Below are 16,441 nucleotides of genomic sequence, written 5' to 3' on the forward strand. Positions count from 1 at the left end.
GAGATGGAGAGGTGGTGGAGATGGAAAGGTGGTGGAGATGGAGAGGTGGTGTAAAAGTGGTCTTGGGACTTGTTTGCAGCTCCTAAGCTTTGCTTCGTTTGAGATCCAGCAGAAATACGATGGATTGGATCCTCCTTCCATGTTGTAACCACTCTATGATTCTGGGACAGCAAATTAAGCATGAATAGTGAAAAATGTCCATGGAAACATGTGGTCTGCTGAGCTTTAATTTCTTATACTCTTATGTTCTAATATTATTAGCATTCAATTTCACTACTTCAGGCAAGAGAGCGTCAATTATGGAGCATCTCACCAGGGAAATGCATCATAGAAAATTTTCAAATGGAATATTTAGCAGGGAACCAATAATTGAGAAATATTAGATTTGGTAGAGTCATTTCCTTCTATATGTACCTATTCCAACAATAACATTAAAGGGTACAAAAGCCTCATCACTGTCCAATATCAGCATGTGCTGTGACTGACTCTTGCACTGAAATAAAAACAAAACGCTTACATTAGAGCCCGGGTGTCTTTGGAGAAGGAGCATGTGGTGTCCACCAACACCTGGAGTTGTTCAGGGAGAGGTGGGCGCCGCAGGGAGTGGAGTGCATTATTTCCCCCTCCAACTCTATTTTGATTTAATCCCTACCCTCCCCTTCACTGTTTGATCACACAGCATTGCCCTTTGATGTGAAGGGCACTGCTTGTCACTGGCCACTCGGGTGTTTTCTTTTTGAGAGCTGGACAGTGTGAGCTGCTTGTCACTGGCCACTCGGGTGTTTTCTTTTTGAGAGCTGGATCAGTGTGAGCGTGTGAGTGCATGTGCAAGGACTCTCCTCCTTGAAGGGGTCTGAGAGGAAGGGGACTGTCCCTGGACCAGCTGCCCCACATCCAGAGAGCTGAAGGAAGGAAGGAAGACTGAAGAAGAAGGAGAAGGAGGTGAGAGCTTTGAGTCCGGGGCCTACTTTTGGAGCTGCAGCCTGGGCCTCACCCAGGTCAAGGGAGTGTTGCTGCTGACCTGGGGCCCACTCCCACTGCTGGTCTCTGGGACCCCGCCCGGACTTGCCTCCGTTGTTACTGCTTGGGGACTGCCTCACTGCTGCTGCCTGGGACTTGCCTTTGGGCCCCTTCCAGGACCTCCACCACTGCCGCTGCTGTTAGAGGCCCACCTCCACTGCTGCTGCCTGGGATTAAATTTTGGGGCTGCCTGGGACTTGCCTTGGGGACCCTCCCCAACAGGTCTGCCCCCACTGCTGCGACCAAGGGTCTGCCTAGGACTTGCCTGAGGCCTGCCTCCACCATCGCTGCCTGAGACTTGGCTTGGGCCCCTCCCCAGGACCTCCACCAGGAGGCCTGCCGCTGCTGTTGCCTGAGGCCAGTCTCCACCATTGCTGCCTGGGACTCTCCTTGGGTGACTCGCCTTGGGCACCTCCTCAGGACCTCCGCCACTGCTGCTGCCAGAGGCCCACCTCCACCACTGCCGCCTGGGGCCATACCAATATCCAGCAGCAGAGTATGGCGAGCCCGAAGGTCGCAGAGCCCAGCCGCACCTACGCCGGGGTAGCCGCTGCCTTAGGCTCGGCTGTCCCAACCCCGGCCGCAACCGCAACCCCCTTCAGGCACCTACTAAACGCCTGGGGGGTCAAGGCCTATTCCCACCCCAATATGAACATCGAGGCCTGCAGCAAGGCCATGGCTAGTGTGGTCGGCCCACTGGCCATCGCCGCTGCCGCCCGGATGTATGGGAAGGCCGTCTTTTTCCTAAAGACCGAGCAGGCGGTCCACCTGGCCGTGGAGAGGGGGCTCACTGTGGGCGGGACACATCTGCCCCGTTGACCCTCTGGAGGTTACGGCCCAGAGGGTCATGATCTCCAACGTCCCGCCCTTCATTGCCAGTGAGTTCCTTCTCCCCCACCTCACCACCTTGGGGGAGATCCGGTCAGGGGTCCAACCGCTCCTGCTCGGTCTTAAGGACCCCGCCCTCCAACACGTATACTCCTTCCGACACCAGGTGTTCATTTGCCTGGCCCAGGAGGAGGTCACCGAGGGCTCTTTCACCCTCCTCCACGAGGGCGTGGCCTACCGCATCTTCTGGATGGCAGACGGCGTGCGGTGCCACCTGTGCCGCGAGGTGGGGCACATTAGAAAAAAATATCCCACCCAGAAGGCTGCCCAGCCCACACCAACAGCTGAGGGTGGCACCACCGCACCCACTCCCCCTCCCCCGAAGTCTACGCCACAAGCCCCAGCACCGGGGGCTTCCAATGTTTCAGCCTGTGGCGGGGAGGGGGGTGAGCGTCCGACCGGCCAGAAGGCGCTCAGGAAGACGCAACGCGTCAGACCCGTCCACGGGGAGACCACCCTATCCCCTTCCCCGACACCTGGCTCATGACCTGCCCTGTCCCAGCACAACAATGCCCCTGCGGACGTGCCAGCGTCGCCCCGGCGCGGGAACCCTGACCCCCAAACCCATACCTGATCCTGACCCCACCCCAATACAGAAACCCCTGGGGCTTCAACACCTGGCCTGGGGACCCCTGAACCCAAGCCCTGCCCCATCCAGCCACACCCTGGCACTAACCTGGGGGGAACCACCGCTGCCTCACCTCCTGCAGCGACCCTGTCTCTGGGCCCCGGAGAAGGAACTGGGCCCCTCCCCTCCCCTCCCCTCCCCTGCCCTCCCCTCCCCTGCCCTCCCCTGCCCTGCCCTGCCCCGCCCACCATCACCTGATAAACCAGGGGCGGGGCAGAAAGTGACATGGCTGATCCTCCCTAGCCACGCCCCCTGTCTTCCCCCAGCCAATCGTATTCCGGGAAGGGGGGGTGGGGGGACCTCAGGCCCCATGACCACCAAGGCAGGCGGGGAAGGGAAGGCCTATAAATTCCCCTGTCTCTCTGGGGAAGAGGTGCAGGCCCTTGGAGGAGAGAGATACTCCAGCAGCACGCCGGCGGTGCTGCCCCTCTCCAGGGGAAGAGCCTACGGTGCCTCTTGACTGTCCTGCACCGTGGCCTGACCTACCCAAACCCCCAGGGGCTACAGCAGGGTCTCCTGCTGCCTCATCTCCTCTGGCCCCTGGGGAGGATGTTAATAACCACACAGGCTGTGGTGCAGGTGACAAGGGCGAACCCTCTGCTGGGTCGTCGAGCGGTGGAGGGGATGAAGGTGTAATCCTCGCTCCTCCCTCCCAGACTGTTTTTCCGGGGGCCTTGGCCCTGGGGGAGGACCTTTTCCCTGAGGAGCCGGGCGTCCCGGTGTCGGGAGAGAAGCGGGGCCCTGAGCCTCTGCTCCCCGACTACCCGAAATCTGGGTGTTCCGGGAAGGGGAGCGCCAAGGAAGGTACTGCTGGCGACCCTGGGCGTGGGGTCGCCGGGGGTTTGAGGCCAGTTGGTGGCGCCAGACCAGCCCCGGGGACACCGGGGACGACGTGAACTCTGTCTGCAGCGACATTTTTGAGTCCCAGGTGCCTCCCACCGATCTCCCCCTCATCCCCCTCGAGGAACTCCGGGAATTTGTCGAGGAAACTGAGTCGCTGGCTTAGAGCCCAACTGCTCTTGACCACTGGAGCTCATTCGAAAGAGTTTACTGGTCGGCCCACGCTGCTCGCCAGGCGCCTGGGCTCGACGTGAACAAGCAAAATCTGATCTCCAGCATCTGCAGCCCTCACTTTCTCCTCGGTGGAAATTTTGAATAAAGATCCATGCACCTTGTGTCTTACACTGTGTCTCTCACCTGCACACGCACAACATGGGTGCTGGGGAAAAAATAAGCACTACCTCCAGGAGGAGGTCACCGAGGGCTCCTTCACCCTCCCCCACGAGGGCATGGCCTACCGCGCCTTCTGGACGACGGACGGTGCCACCTGTGCTGCGAGAAAACTGCCCCACCCAGAAGGCTGCCCAGCCCACACCAACAGCTGGGGGTGGCACCACCGCACCCACTCCCCCTCCCCCGCAGTCTACGCCACAAGCCCCAGCACCGGGGGCTTCCAATGTTTCAGCCTGTGGCGGGGAGGGGGGTGAGCGTCCGACCGGCCAGAAGGCGCTCAGGAAGACGCGACGCGTCAGACCCGTCCACGGGGAGACCACCCTATCCCCTTCCCCGACACCTAGCTCATGACCTGCCCTGCCCAGCACGACAATGCCCCTGCGGACGTGCCAGCGTCGCCCCGGCGCGGGAACCCTGACCCCCAAACCCATACCTGATCCTGACCCCACCCCAATACAGAAACCCCTGGGGCTTCAACACCTGGCCCGGGGACCCCTGAGCCCAAGCCCTGCCCCATCCAGCCACACCCTGGCACTAACCTGGGGGGAACCACCGCTGCCTCACCTCCTGCAGCGACCGTGTCTCTGGGCCCCGGAGAAGGAACTGTGCCCCTGCCCCGCCCACCATCACCATCACCATCACCAGATAAACCGGGGCGGGGCAGAAAGTGCCATGGCTGATCGTCCCCACCCTAGCCACGCCCCCTGTCTTCCCCCAGCCAATCGTATTCCGGGAAGGGGGGGGGACCTCAGGCCCCATGACCACCAAGGCAGGCGGGGAAGGGAAGGCCTATAAATTCCCCTGTCTCTCTGGAGAAGAGGTGCTGGCCCTTGGAGGAGAGAGATACTCCAGCAGCACGCCGGCAGTGTTGCCCCTCTCCAGGGGAAGAGTCTACGGTGCCTCTTGACTGTCCTGCACCGTGGCCTGACCTACCCAAACCCCCAGGGGCTACAGCAGGGTCTCCTGCTGCCTCATCTCCTCCGGCCCCTGGGGAGGATGTTAATAACCACACAGGCTGTGGTGCAGGTGACAACGGCGAACCCTCTGCTGGGTCGTCGAGCGGTGGAGGGGAGGAAGGTGTAATCCTCGCTCCTCCCTCCCAGACTTTTTCCGGGGGCCTTGGCCCTGGGGGAGGACCTTTTCCCTGAGGAGCCGGGTGTCCCGGTGTCGGGAGAGAAGCGGGGCCCTGAGCCTCTGCTGCCCGACTACCCGAAATCTGGGTGTTCCGGGAAGGGGTGCGCCAAGGAAGGTACTGCTGGCGACCCTGGGCGTGGGGTCGCCGGGGGTTTGAGGCCAGTTGGCTGCGCCAGACCAGCCCCCATCCCCTCGGTGGCTGACACCGGGGGCGACGCGAACTCTGCAGCGACATTTTTGAGTCCCAGGTGCCTCCCACCGATCTCCCCCACATCCCCCTCGAGGAACTCCGGGAATTTGTCGAGGAAACTGAGTCGCTGGCTTAGAGCCCAACTGGCTCTTGACCACTGGAGCTCATTCGAAAGAGTTTACTGGTCGGCCCACGCTGCTCGCCAGGCGCCTGGGCTCGACGTTTACAAGCGAAAGTGAGTCAGGAACTTCCTGGGGGCGCTCCTGGTGAGGGCGAGGGACTTCTGTGCCCCTCCCTCATTCTCCCAGTGAATGTGTACTGGTGGTGGTTGCACAACGCTTCCGATATGGAGACAACTATAACCAGCCTCCACATCAACGGCAGCAGGGAGTCGCACCGCAGATTCCAGACCCTCTCGGTCCTTCGGGATGGGAGGTATGCGGTGTGCTTCCTACAAGAAACCCACACTACCCCGGGAGACTAAGTCACCTGGCTCCTGGAGTGGTGAGGTGGGGGTTTCCATGAGTCACCTCACCCGCAGATCTGGCGGGGTGGCTATCTTGTTGGCCCTGCATTTTCAGCCAGAGATCTTGGGGGTCAGGTAGCCCGTGCCAGGCCGTTTTCTTCACCTGACGGTTCGGCTGGGGGGTGCGGTGCTTCACTTGGTGAACGTCTACGCTCCCCTGGCCGGGCCGAGGCAAGCGAGCTTCTTCGGAGAAGTGTCCGCTCACCTCGCCTCCATCGACGAGAGCCAGTGCGTCATCCTCGGGAGGGAGATTTTAACTGCGTCCTCGAGAGCAGGGACCACGGCGGTGCCCGCACGGGTTGGGTGTCGGGGCGGAGGTTGGGGGACTTGTCAAGTCCTTAGACCTGGTGGACGTCTGGCGGAATCTCCATCCCGACTCAATCGCCTTCACTTTCATGAGGCCTGGGGTTGGAACGTCTAGAATCGACCGTCTGTACGTTTTGCCTCCTGTTTTCCGAGGGCCTCCACGCGGCAGGTGTCGTGCACGGACCATCACCTGGTGTGGGCGGAGCTCCTTCAGTTCGGCGCCAGGCTCGGCTCCGAGTCCTGGCACTTTACCAACCTGCTGCTGGAGGGCGAGCAGTTCTGGGACTCGTTTCGTTGTTTCTGGGTCGGCTGGAGAAGGAAGCGGGGAAGCTTCCCCTCCCTGAGGCTATGGTGGGATGTGGGCAAGGCTCACGTCTGCGTCTTCTGTCAGGAGTATGTGAGGGGGTCGACAAAGCGGCGGAAATCCAGGATCAGGGAGATGCTCGACTGGAGTCACCCCTCGGTCAGCCCAACGCGGACCCGGCCCTGCGCGGGGCGTACGAAGAGAAGAAGGCCGCGCTCCGGGACCTGCAGCTCGTCGGGGCTCGGGGTGCGTACATGAGTTTGCGGATCCAGCTCCTCCAGGACCTGGACCACGGCTCCCCCTTCTTCTACTCGCTGGGAAAAAGGCGTGGCACCCGTCAGCAGCTCCTTGTGCGGCTGGCCGACGACAGGTCCCTCGTCTCGGATCCGGAGGGTATCAGGGCCCACATCCGGAACTATTACACGGCTCTGTTCTCTCCAGATCCGTCCAGCGAGGATGCTCGCAGAGTTCTGTTGGAGGACCTGCCGCAGCTCGGCTCGGAGGACGCCGGAAGGCTCGACGTTCCCGTCACCTTAGAGGAGCTGACCGGTGCTCTCGAGGGGCAAGTCCCCGGGGCTGAACGGGCTGACTGTGGAGTTCTTCAGGGCATTCTGGGACGTCCTGGGGAGCGATTACGCACAGGTCCTGGGGGAGTGTCTAAGTTCCGGAGAGCTGCCCCTTTCTTGGCGCAGGGCGCTCATCGTCCTGCTACCAAAGAAGGGGGACCTTCGTTCTTTTGAAAAACTGGCATCCGGTCTCCCTCAGCACGGACTACAAAATCTATGTCAGGGTGTTGTCTTCTCGCCTGGCTTCCATGCTGGCCCACATGATTCAACCGGACGAGTCCTACATGGTCCGGGGCCGGAGGATACACGACAACGTCCACCTGGTCTGGGACCTGATTCATTTCTGTCGACGGGCTGGTCTGCCGAGTGCCTTCCTGTCTCTCGACCAGTAGAAGGCGCTCGACAGGGTCGATCACGAGTACCTGCTCGGGACTCTGCGGGCATTCGGGTTCGGGACGCAGTTCATCGCCCGGATCCGATCTGGTTAAAGTTAACGGGTCCCTGACGGCGCCCCTTCGCTTCGGGAGAGGAGTGCGTCAAGGCTGCCCCCTGTCCGGCCAGCTGTATTCCCTGTGCGTGGAGCCTTTCCTGCGCCTCTTGCGGAGGAGGTTGTCGGGGCTGGCTCTGCGCGGCGCGGGCACGGTCCTCTCGGCCTACGCCGGCAATGTGCTCCTCACTTTCACCGACCCGGCTGACCTGGGGAGGATGCGCGAGTGCCAGGCCATGTACCCTGCAGCGTGCTCCGCCAGGATCAACTGGGCCAAATGTTCCCGACTACTGGTCGGTCCGTGGCTGGTGGACTCTCTGCCGGAGGAGTTACGGGGTTCAGCTGGAGTACCACCCATCTCCTCTACCTGGGGGTCTACCTCAGCCTGGCTGAGGAATCCTGGCCGGCCAACTGGCAGGAGCTGGAGGCCAAAGTCTCGGCTCGCCTAGGCCGCTGGACAGGACTGCTCAGTGCTATCTTACAGGAGTCGAGTGCTGGTCATAAACCAGCTGGTGGCCGCCATGCTGTGGTACCGGCTGGTCACCTTTGGTCCCTCCTCCTGGCTTTGTCGCTGACATCCAGAGAATGTTGGTCGACTTCTTCTGGGACAAAAAGATGCACTGAGTCGTTTTAGCATGGCCAATTCACCTGACCTGCACATCTTTGGACTGTGGGAGGAAACCGGAGCACCCGGAGGAAACCCACGCAGACACGGGGAGAACGTGCAAACTCCACACAGTCAGTCGCCTGAGACGGGAATTGAACCCGGGTCTCTGGCGCTGCGAGGCAGCAGTGCTAACCACTGTGCCACCGTGCTGCCCACAGTTGCTGTGTGCATCCACACCCAGGTCGCGACGTTCTGCCTTCAGAACTTGCAGCGATACCTTTACGTCGAGCCTCCTCCGAGGTGGTGCACCCTGGCAATGTATTTTTTTTCCGCCAGGTGCGTAACCTCAACTACGTCACACAGCTCCTGTTCGTCAACCATGACGGTTTGGAGGTCGCCCTCAAGACACTGCCTGTCTTTTACCAGGACCTGATCACTGTCTGGAACATGGTCGAATCACGTCGCACCTACCTTCCGGCTGGAGTAGCAGCTGTCGTCAGGGAGCCATTGCTCAGGAATCCGCACCTCCGTACTAGCAGGTTCGAGTGGTTGTCGGAGGGGAGGGCCATGGCGGCGAGGGTGACCAGGGTCGGGGACGTGCTGGGTGCCGGTGGCCTGGGCTGGACGCTGCCGCAGGACATAGCGAGCAGGGCAGTGGTAGACGTCCGAAACGTGGCCACCGCCATCCGACACCTTAAAACGGTGGTGCTCGGACCCGACGTAATGCACCAGTTGGAGGATGCTCAGGTGTGCGGTGGGATCCCGTCTGCGCTTGCCCCAGCCCGGACGGAATTTCACATTGGCCCCAAGGTTCCGTACTTCCTGCGGAAGCCTGTGCCCACAACCTGAGCCGCCTCCAGAATTTTCAGGATTTAAAAGAGCCGGCCCTGTATCAACTGCTGCTGCACCGTCCACCTCTTCTCCCTCATCCACCGTCCGGATACGCCTTGGCGTGCCCATTTGCCACCGGGCGGTGGGGATCCCCAGTGGAGGGCTCTCTACGCGGGAGTCCCCCCCCTTTCTCTCGGGGATCTGGGGTGGAGGGTGCTGCACGCAGCGGTCCCCTGCAACTGCAGAGGACTGCTTGTTCTGTGGAGTCTGTGGACCACATGTATATTGGGTGTGGGCATTTGCACTCCCTTTTTGATTTTCTTAAAAACCTCCTCCTCTGCTTTTGGTTGCACTTCAGTCCCACGCTCCTGATCTTCGGGCACCCGGTACGGAGAGGGGAGGGCATGTCTGAAGACCTCCTCGTGGGTCTGCTCCTGGGCCTGGCCAAACTGGCCATCAACAGGTCCAGGCAGCGGGCCGTGGAGGGGGTCGTTAGGGCCGGCTGCCTGCCCCTTTTTCCGCGGTTACGTTAGAGCCCGGGTGTCCTTGGAGAAGGAGCACGCATTGTCCACCGACACCCTGGAGTTGTTCAGGGAGAGGTGGGCGCCGCAGGGAGTGGAGTACCTTATTTCCCCCTCCAAACTTCTTTTGATTTAATCCCTGCCCTCCCCTTCACTGTTTGATCACACAGCATTGCCCTTTTGATGTGAAGGGCAGTGTTTGTCACTGGCCACCCGGGTGTTTTCCTTTCTTCCTGGTGGTGGAAACTGAATAAAGATTCCTACACCTTGTGTCTCTCACTATGTCTCACACCTGCACACACACACAACATGGGTGCTGGGGGGAAAAAATGAAACACTACTGCAGTTAGGCGGTAGTGTGGGGGTAAGGAGGAAAAAAGATAACAGGAGTGTCAGAAATTCCGTTCGTTTTTTTAAAAAAAGTAAAAAGCCACTGTCCACTCAATGATCCGCATGAAAATTGCATCCTTTTTTGATTTTTTTTTATTATCTTGTAGATTTTGTATTTGTCGATTTTTGCAACAATACAATGCAGTTGGGCTGTGTCTTTGCGCTTGATTTTTTTTTGTTTGGAGCTAGGTGCAGTTTGATTAATGTTGTGGAAAGGGAGTTTGTGACAGAAATGGGCATTTTACATCACTGTTAATCCACCACCTGTGTGTGCAACCTTTGTTTTAAATGAGTGAAAATATTTCAAAAAATATATATTAAACCATTTGTTAATTACATTGTGTACAGTAGTCACATGATCGAAAAACAAATTCAAAAGATCTTGCACTTGAAATGTATGTGCTTAATTCTTAAAGTTTCTTCAAAAGATAAGGCTGAAGAATCCAAATGGATGACCCATCTCCGCCTCCTCCGTTAGGCCCCAGCATATCAGATGTCAGTCTTTAGACAATTTGATTCACTTCACCTGACATCAAGAAATGGTTGGAGACACTGGATACTACAAGGGCTACAGACCCTGACAGCATTCCTGCAATTGTAATGAAGACTTGCGCACCAGAACTTGCTGCTTTTCTTGCCAAGCTCTAATGCAGTTATAAAACTGGCATCTATCTGACGATGTAGAAGATTGCCCGGGTTTGTCCTGTACAAAGCAGGAGAATTCCAACCTGGCCAATTACAGCCCCATGAGTCTTCTCACAATCATCACCTAAAATGATGGAAGGTGTCATCAGCAGTACTATCAAATAGCACCTGCTCAGCAACCTGCTCTGTGACACCCAGTTTGGGTCCCACCAGGGCCACTCAGCTCCTGAACTTATTATATTCTTGGTTCAAATATAGAGAAGAGGTGAGGTGAGAGGGATAGCCCTTGACATCAAGGCCACATTTGACGGAATGTTGCATCAAGGAGTGCTGGCAAAACTGGAATCGGGGAGCAAACGTTCTACTGCTCGGAGTCCGACGTGGCACACAGGAAGAAGTTGTGGTTGTTGGAGGTCAGTTATCCCAGCGCCAGGACATTTGTGCAGGAGTTTCTCATGGTAGTGTCCAAGATCTACCCATCTTCAGCAGCTTCATCAATGATCTTCACAAACATCAGACGTGGGGATGTGCAATCATTAACAAACAAAGTTTTGCACCATTTGTGAATGCTCAGATACTGAAGCAGTCCATGTCCAAATGCAACAAAGTCTGGGCAATATCCAGGTTTAGGTTGACAAGTGACAAGTAACATTCGCCCCACACAATTGCCAGTCCATGAACATCTCCAATAAGAGACAATCTAACCACCGGCCCTACATTCAATGGTATTACCATCACTGAATACCTCACTATTAACATTCTGGAGGTTACCATTGACCACAAACTCAACTGGACTCATCATATAAACATAGTTGCTACAAGACCAGGTCAGAGGCTAGAAATACTGTGGCAAGGAACTCACCTGCTGACTCTCCAAAGCCTATCCACCATCTCCAAGGCACAAGTAATAGAACACTCTTCACTTTCCTGGATGGATACAATTCCAATACAAAGCTTGACACTATCCAGAACAAAGCAGCCTGTTTGATTGGCACCACACCCCACCAGCAGCCACGCCCTCCATCACGGATGCTCAGTAGCAGCAGCGTGTACCTTTGGCAAGATGCACTGCAGAAATTCACCAAAGATCGGTGGTTCAGTGATTAGCACTGCTGCCTCACAGCACCAAGGTCCCAGGTTCCAGCCTTGGGCAACTATCTGTGTGGAGTTTGCACATTCTCCCTGTGTCTGCATGGGTTTCCTCCGGGTGCTCCGGTTTCCTCCCACAGTCCAAAGATGTGCAGGTCAGGTGAATTGGCCATGCTAAACTGCCCATAGTGTTAGGTGCATTAGTCAGAGGGAAATGGGTTGGGTAGGGTGCTGTTCAGAGGGTCGGTATGGACTTTTTGGGCTGAAGGGCCTGATCCCACACTGTAGGGAATCTAATCTAATCTCAGATCCTTAGCACCTTCTGAACCCCCAACCGCTTCCATCTAGAAGACAAGGTCAGCAGATACATGGGAACACCATCACTTGCTAGTTCCCCTACAAGCCACTCACCATCCTGACTTGGAAATGCTTTGCCATTCCTTCACTGTCACTGGGTCAAATTCCTGGAATTCCCTCCCTTAGGGCATTGTGAGTCTATCTACAGCACATGGGACTGCAGGAGTTCAAGAAGGCAACTCACCGTCACCTTCTCAGGAGCAATTAGAGATGGGCAACAAATACTAGCCAGCCAGCAACACCCCACATCCCAGGAATGAAAAACAACCCACAACCTCTACCACCTAAAAGCACAAGGACAGCAGATACTTGACAGCACCACCACCTACAGGTTCCCTTCAAAGACCACACCATCCTGACGTGGAACCATGTCGCCATTCCTTACGAGCACAGGATCAAAATCTTAGAACTCTCTCTTTAAGAGCAATGTGGGTCTACCTATGCCACATAGAATTAGAATCCCTATGCGGAGGAAACCCATGCAGACACTGGGAGAATGCAAACTCCACACAGACAGTCGCCCGAGGCTGGAATCGAATCTGGGTCCCTGGTGCTGGGAGGCAGCAGTGCTAACCACTGAGCCACCATGCTGCCCGTGGCATATTTTTAAAACAGTCTCAAAATTTTGAAGAAACTTATGAGTGTCAGCAAGGATTTAGAGTAATTCCAAAGAAGAATAAATGCAGTGCTTCAAGAAGGCAAAATTGGAGGTGTAGTAGACAGCCAAGAAGGTTACATCAAAGTACTATGGGAACTTGATCAGAAGGGTAATGGGCCGAGGAGTGGCGGATGGCATTTAATTTAAGTAAATGTGAGGTGCTGCATTTTGGAAAGGCAAATCAGGGTAGGACTCACGCTTAATGGGAAGGTCCAGGGGAGTGTTAATGAACAAAGAGAGCTTGGAGTGCAGGTTCATACTTCCTTAAAAGTGGAGTCGCAGGTAGATAACGTAGTGAGGAAGGCAGTCGGTACGCTTGCCTTTCTTGGACAGTACATTGAGTGTAGGAGTTGGCAGGTCATGTTGTGGCTGTACAGGACATTGATTAGGCCACTTTTGGAACACTGTGGTTAAATTCTGGCTATTTAGTGTCCCAATGTTACACAGGTCCACTTCTCACCTTAGCCCAGTGCACAATACTCAGTTTCTCTTTGCTCTTTTTTTTGGAACACACTAATACTCTCCTTCCTCTCCCCTTTAGGTCAGGCTGGTATTTGTTTCATAAGGCATTTGGCCTGTAAGGGTATCTTGGAAGCTTTGTAACAGCGCTGCCCATTTATATACAAATTACTGTCTCTGGACAGAGCTAGTGAGTTGTTCTAGCTTTCTTGCTGGTTGTTAGTCAGTCCTACAATCTACAGCCCTGTAGAACAGTCCTAGTTACTGTCTCTTAAGGAATAACAATGTCTCATAGCAAATGTTAATGTAGTTAACCTATTTTAAGCTAATGTACCCTGTTACTGTTATCTACTATTATATAATAAACTACCTCTTGTTACTCAAAAATGTTCCTCTTCAATCAAAGATTTATTAGCACTTAGTCCTTCACAACTTAGTACTGGTAGGCCCTGTAGAGGAGTATTGTAAGAAGGGTTGATGGCAGCAAATCTACCCAAAGAAAATTCTCGGAGAATCATCTGCAAGCAGAGCTTACAACAGAATACAACTCCACCTTGTTCACTTTTCAAACCTTCAAGCTGCACATTTCTCAAAAGTCTCGTAGCTGTCATAGAGATGTACAGCACAGAAACTGACCCTTTGGTCTACCTAGTCCATTCCGACCAGATATCCTAATCTAATCTAGTCCCCTTGGCCATCCTTCTAAATCCTTCCTAGCCATATAACCATCCAGATGCCTTTTAAATGTTGTGATTGTACCAACCTCCACCACTTCCTCTAGCAGCTCATTCCAGACATGCACCACCATTGACATGAAAAAATTGCCCCTTAGGTATGTTTTCTATCTCCCCCCACCTCACCCTAAACCCATGCCCTCTTGTTCTGGACTCTCCCACCTCAGGGAAAAAGATTTTGTCTATTTATCCTATCCATGCCCCTCATGATTTTATAAACTTTCATAAGGTCACCCCTCAGACTCCGACGCTCCACCATTGTGAGGTAGTTAAACAGTCTCGGCCTATTCAGCCTCTCCCTACAGTTCAAACCCTCCAACCCTGCCAACGTCCTTGTAAATCCTTTCTGAACTCTTTCAAGTTTCACATCCATGCCCCTCATGATTTTATAAACTTCCATAAGGTCACCCCTCAGACTCCGACGCTCCACCATTGTGAGGTAGTTAAACAGCTTCGGCCTATTCAGCCTCTCCCTACAGTTCAAACCCTCCAACCCTGCCAACGTCCTTGTAAATCCTTTCTGAACTCTTTCAAGTTTCACAACATCCTTCCTATAGGAGGGAGACCAGAATTGCATGCAATATTCCATAAGTGGCCTAACCAATATCCTGTATAGCCCTTTCATCCTCTACGCTATGTAAACTTCAGCTCGGCTGGATGCACCTTAGTGAGGTGGTGAAAGCTATCTGGGAGGAGATGGATTCAATTGTTACAACCTCCCTCAATACCAAGAACCACAAGATGTTTAACTACCTCACAATGGTGGCTAATGGAAGGAAAAGCTGTGGTGTCAGTACAAACATTCCTGGCTGTAGTTATCATCAATACCACCACTGGGTGGTGCATTGCATGGTCAAGCACAAAGTCAGTGCATTGCAGTGCTAGGTCAATCCTTTAGGGAAGGAAATGTGCCATCCTTATCTGGTCTGGCCTACATGTAACTCCAGACCCACAACAATGTCGTTCACTGTTAACTGTTTGTTGAGCAATTAGAGATGGACAATAAATGCTGACCTAGCCAGCAATGCTCACATCCTGTGAACAACTTTTAAAAGACAATTCTTCAATTAGTGCCAAAAAGAGTCAGGCCATTAGAGATTTTAAAAAATTAACTCAAAGGGAGACATGACAAAATAATTACTTTCAACAGTTACCTTCCTCCAATAAAATAAGGAAACCAATTATGGCAGTTCCAAAGGTCTTGTCTATCGATATGTATTCCCTTACTTATCTCATAAAAGAGGCAAACTAATAAAGTTATTGAGAACAGACTGGAATATGGTTTATGTTCCCTGGTTAATAAATACATGTTTAATACTTTGTGTTAAAAATGTGTGTTGTGTTTATTATGGGCAGTTGTGCAGCCAGCTGGTGAAGTATCCATGGCAGGGGTAGGGGAAGGGGGCATTTGGGTTTCTGTGGGGGTGTTGAGTGTCTGTTTGGGAGGTGGCAGGGATAAATCAGTCAGCTCTTCGCACTGGGGATGTCAGTGGTGTGACTATGGAGGCAGGAATGAGGAAGAATGTGGGGTGGGGATCGTTCAGTGCATCCAGAAGATTCTTTTTATTAGATTAGGTTAGATTCCCTACAGTGTGGAAACAGGCCATTTGGCCCAACAAGTTCACACTGATTCCCACAAAGAGTAACCCACCCAGACTCATTTCCCTCTGACTAATGCACCTAATATTATGAGCAATTTAATGTGGCCAATTCACCTGACCTGCGCATCTTTGGATTTGATAAGTTTTATTTGACAGTTGTCCAGGAGTTACTACAGATTTTAATACTGTAACCTTCCTGGCTAATAGTTGGGCTCGTAATGTCAGAACCCTCTGAAGCTAATCAGTCAACTCGAGTGTTCCTGAAGAATTGTCTATTCAAAATGTACATGTCCCAATTAATTACTTCGAAGTTTAGTTGCTTGGAAATTGTGAGAGCCTCTGACACACATCTCTCAGGAGAGCTCCTCTGTGCCAGTGACATTGGAGAAATCCCCAGAATTGTTCTAGTGGAACAGAGGGATTTGATTGTCTATAAGTTTCAGTCCTGTCAGGTCACAGTTTATTGTTTATAGACACATTGCCCGAGGGATTGGAAGGGTAGGTAAGAGAACATGGAGCAACTGCTGGTGTGGAGGTTTGTTTATCAAGCTAATTTCAAAAGAACCAAATGTGTAAATCTCTCGGCAAGATCGAGGGGCCGAGTGCTGTCTGAGTAAATTGACAAATGTAATGTAGAAAAGGAGTGGGACTAACAGCCTACAGCTTGCGTGCGAGGCCTTCTGATTTTAATGTGAACAAATAGTATTAACTGCTGGCCTTGTGTTAATTTATCGGAAAGATAAAACAATTTCACTGCAAAAGGGGAGCCGATTTTTTTTAAAAAGCGATTTGTGAGATAGGTGCAAAGGTTGTACTTTTATGTAGCTTGGGCTTAGTGCACGCAGGGGCCCCACTCGGGGCAGAGTATTCCATTCGTTCGGAGCTAATAATAAATTGCTGATCTTTGCAGAACTGGGACTTGATGTTGCCAGATTTAGAGTGTTTGAGCTATAAGAAAGGCTGAATAGACTGAGTTAAAAATCACACAACACCAGGTTAGCAGGCAGGGACAGGCAGCAGAGGAAAGTGGCTGAGCAGAGGCTGATAGCTAAGTTCGGTACCCATAGGGAGGGCCTCAACCGGGACCTTGGGTTCATGTCACATTACAGGTGATCACCATTGCACTACACACACACACACACACAGATATTCCTACACACACACACACACAGTCTCACATACACACGGACACAGGTACACACAGACGGGCGCACAGACACCCACATACACCCTTATAGGCACACATACTTGCACACTCACACATGCA

General features: G+C 53.8%; 1 protein-coding gene across 4 annotated transcripts in view; it reads left to right on the plus strand.

Annotated features, from left to right (window-relative positions):
- The window catches only part of zgc:136858 (uncharacterized protein LOC678543 homolog), a 119,804-nt gene that overhangs the window by 36,713 nt on the left and 66,650 nt on the right, over nucleotides 1–16,441 (plus strand). Inside the window, exon 1 of one of the 4 annotated variants that reach the window (XM_043709363.1) lies at nucleotides 15,459–15,709. The exons of the other annotated variants lie outside the window; for them this stretch is intronic. The gene's annotated coding sequence lies outside the window, so the exon portion shown is untranslated. Of the gene's footprint in view, nucleotides 1–15,458; nucleotides 15,710–16,441 lie in introns of those variants that run through there. 4 annotated transcript variants of the gene reach the window in all.

The sequence above is a fragment of the Chiloscyllium plagiosum genome, chromosome 19, assembly GCF_004010195.1.
Source record: "Chiloscyllium plagiosum isolate BGI_BamShark_2017 chromosome 19, ASM401019v2, whole genome shotgun sequence".
Classification (NCBI taxonomy): Eukaryota; Metazoa; Chordata; class Chondrichthyes; order Orectolobiformes; family Hemiscylliidae; genus Chiloscyllium; species Chiloscyllium plagiosum.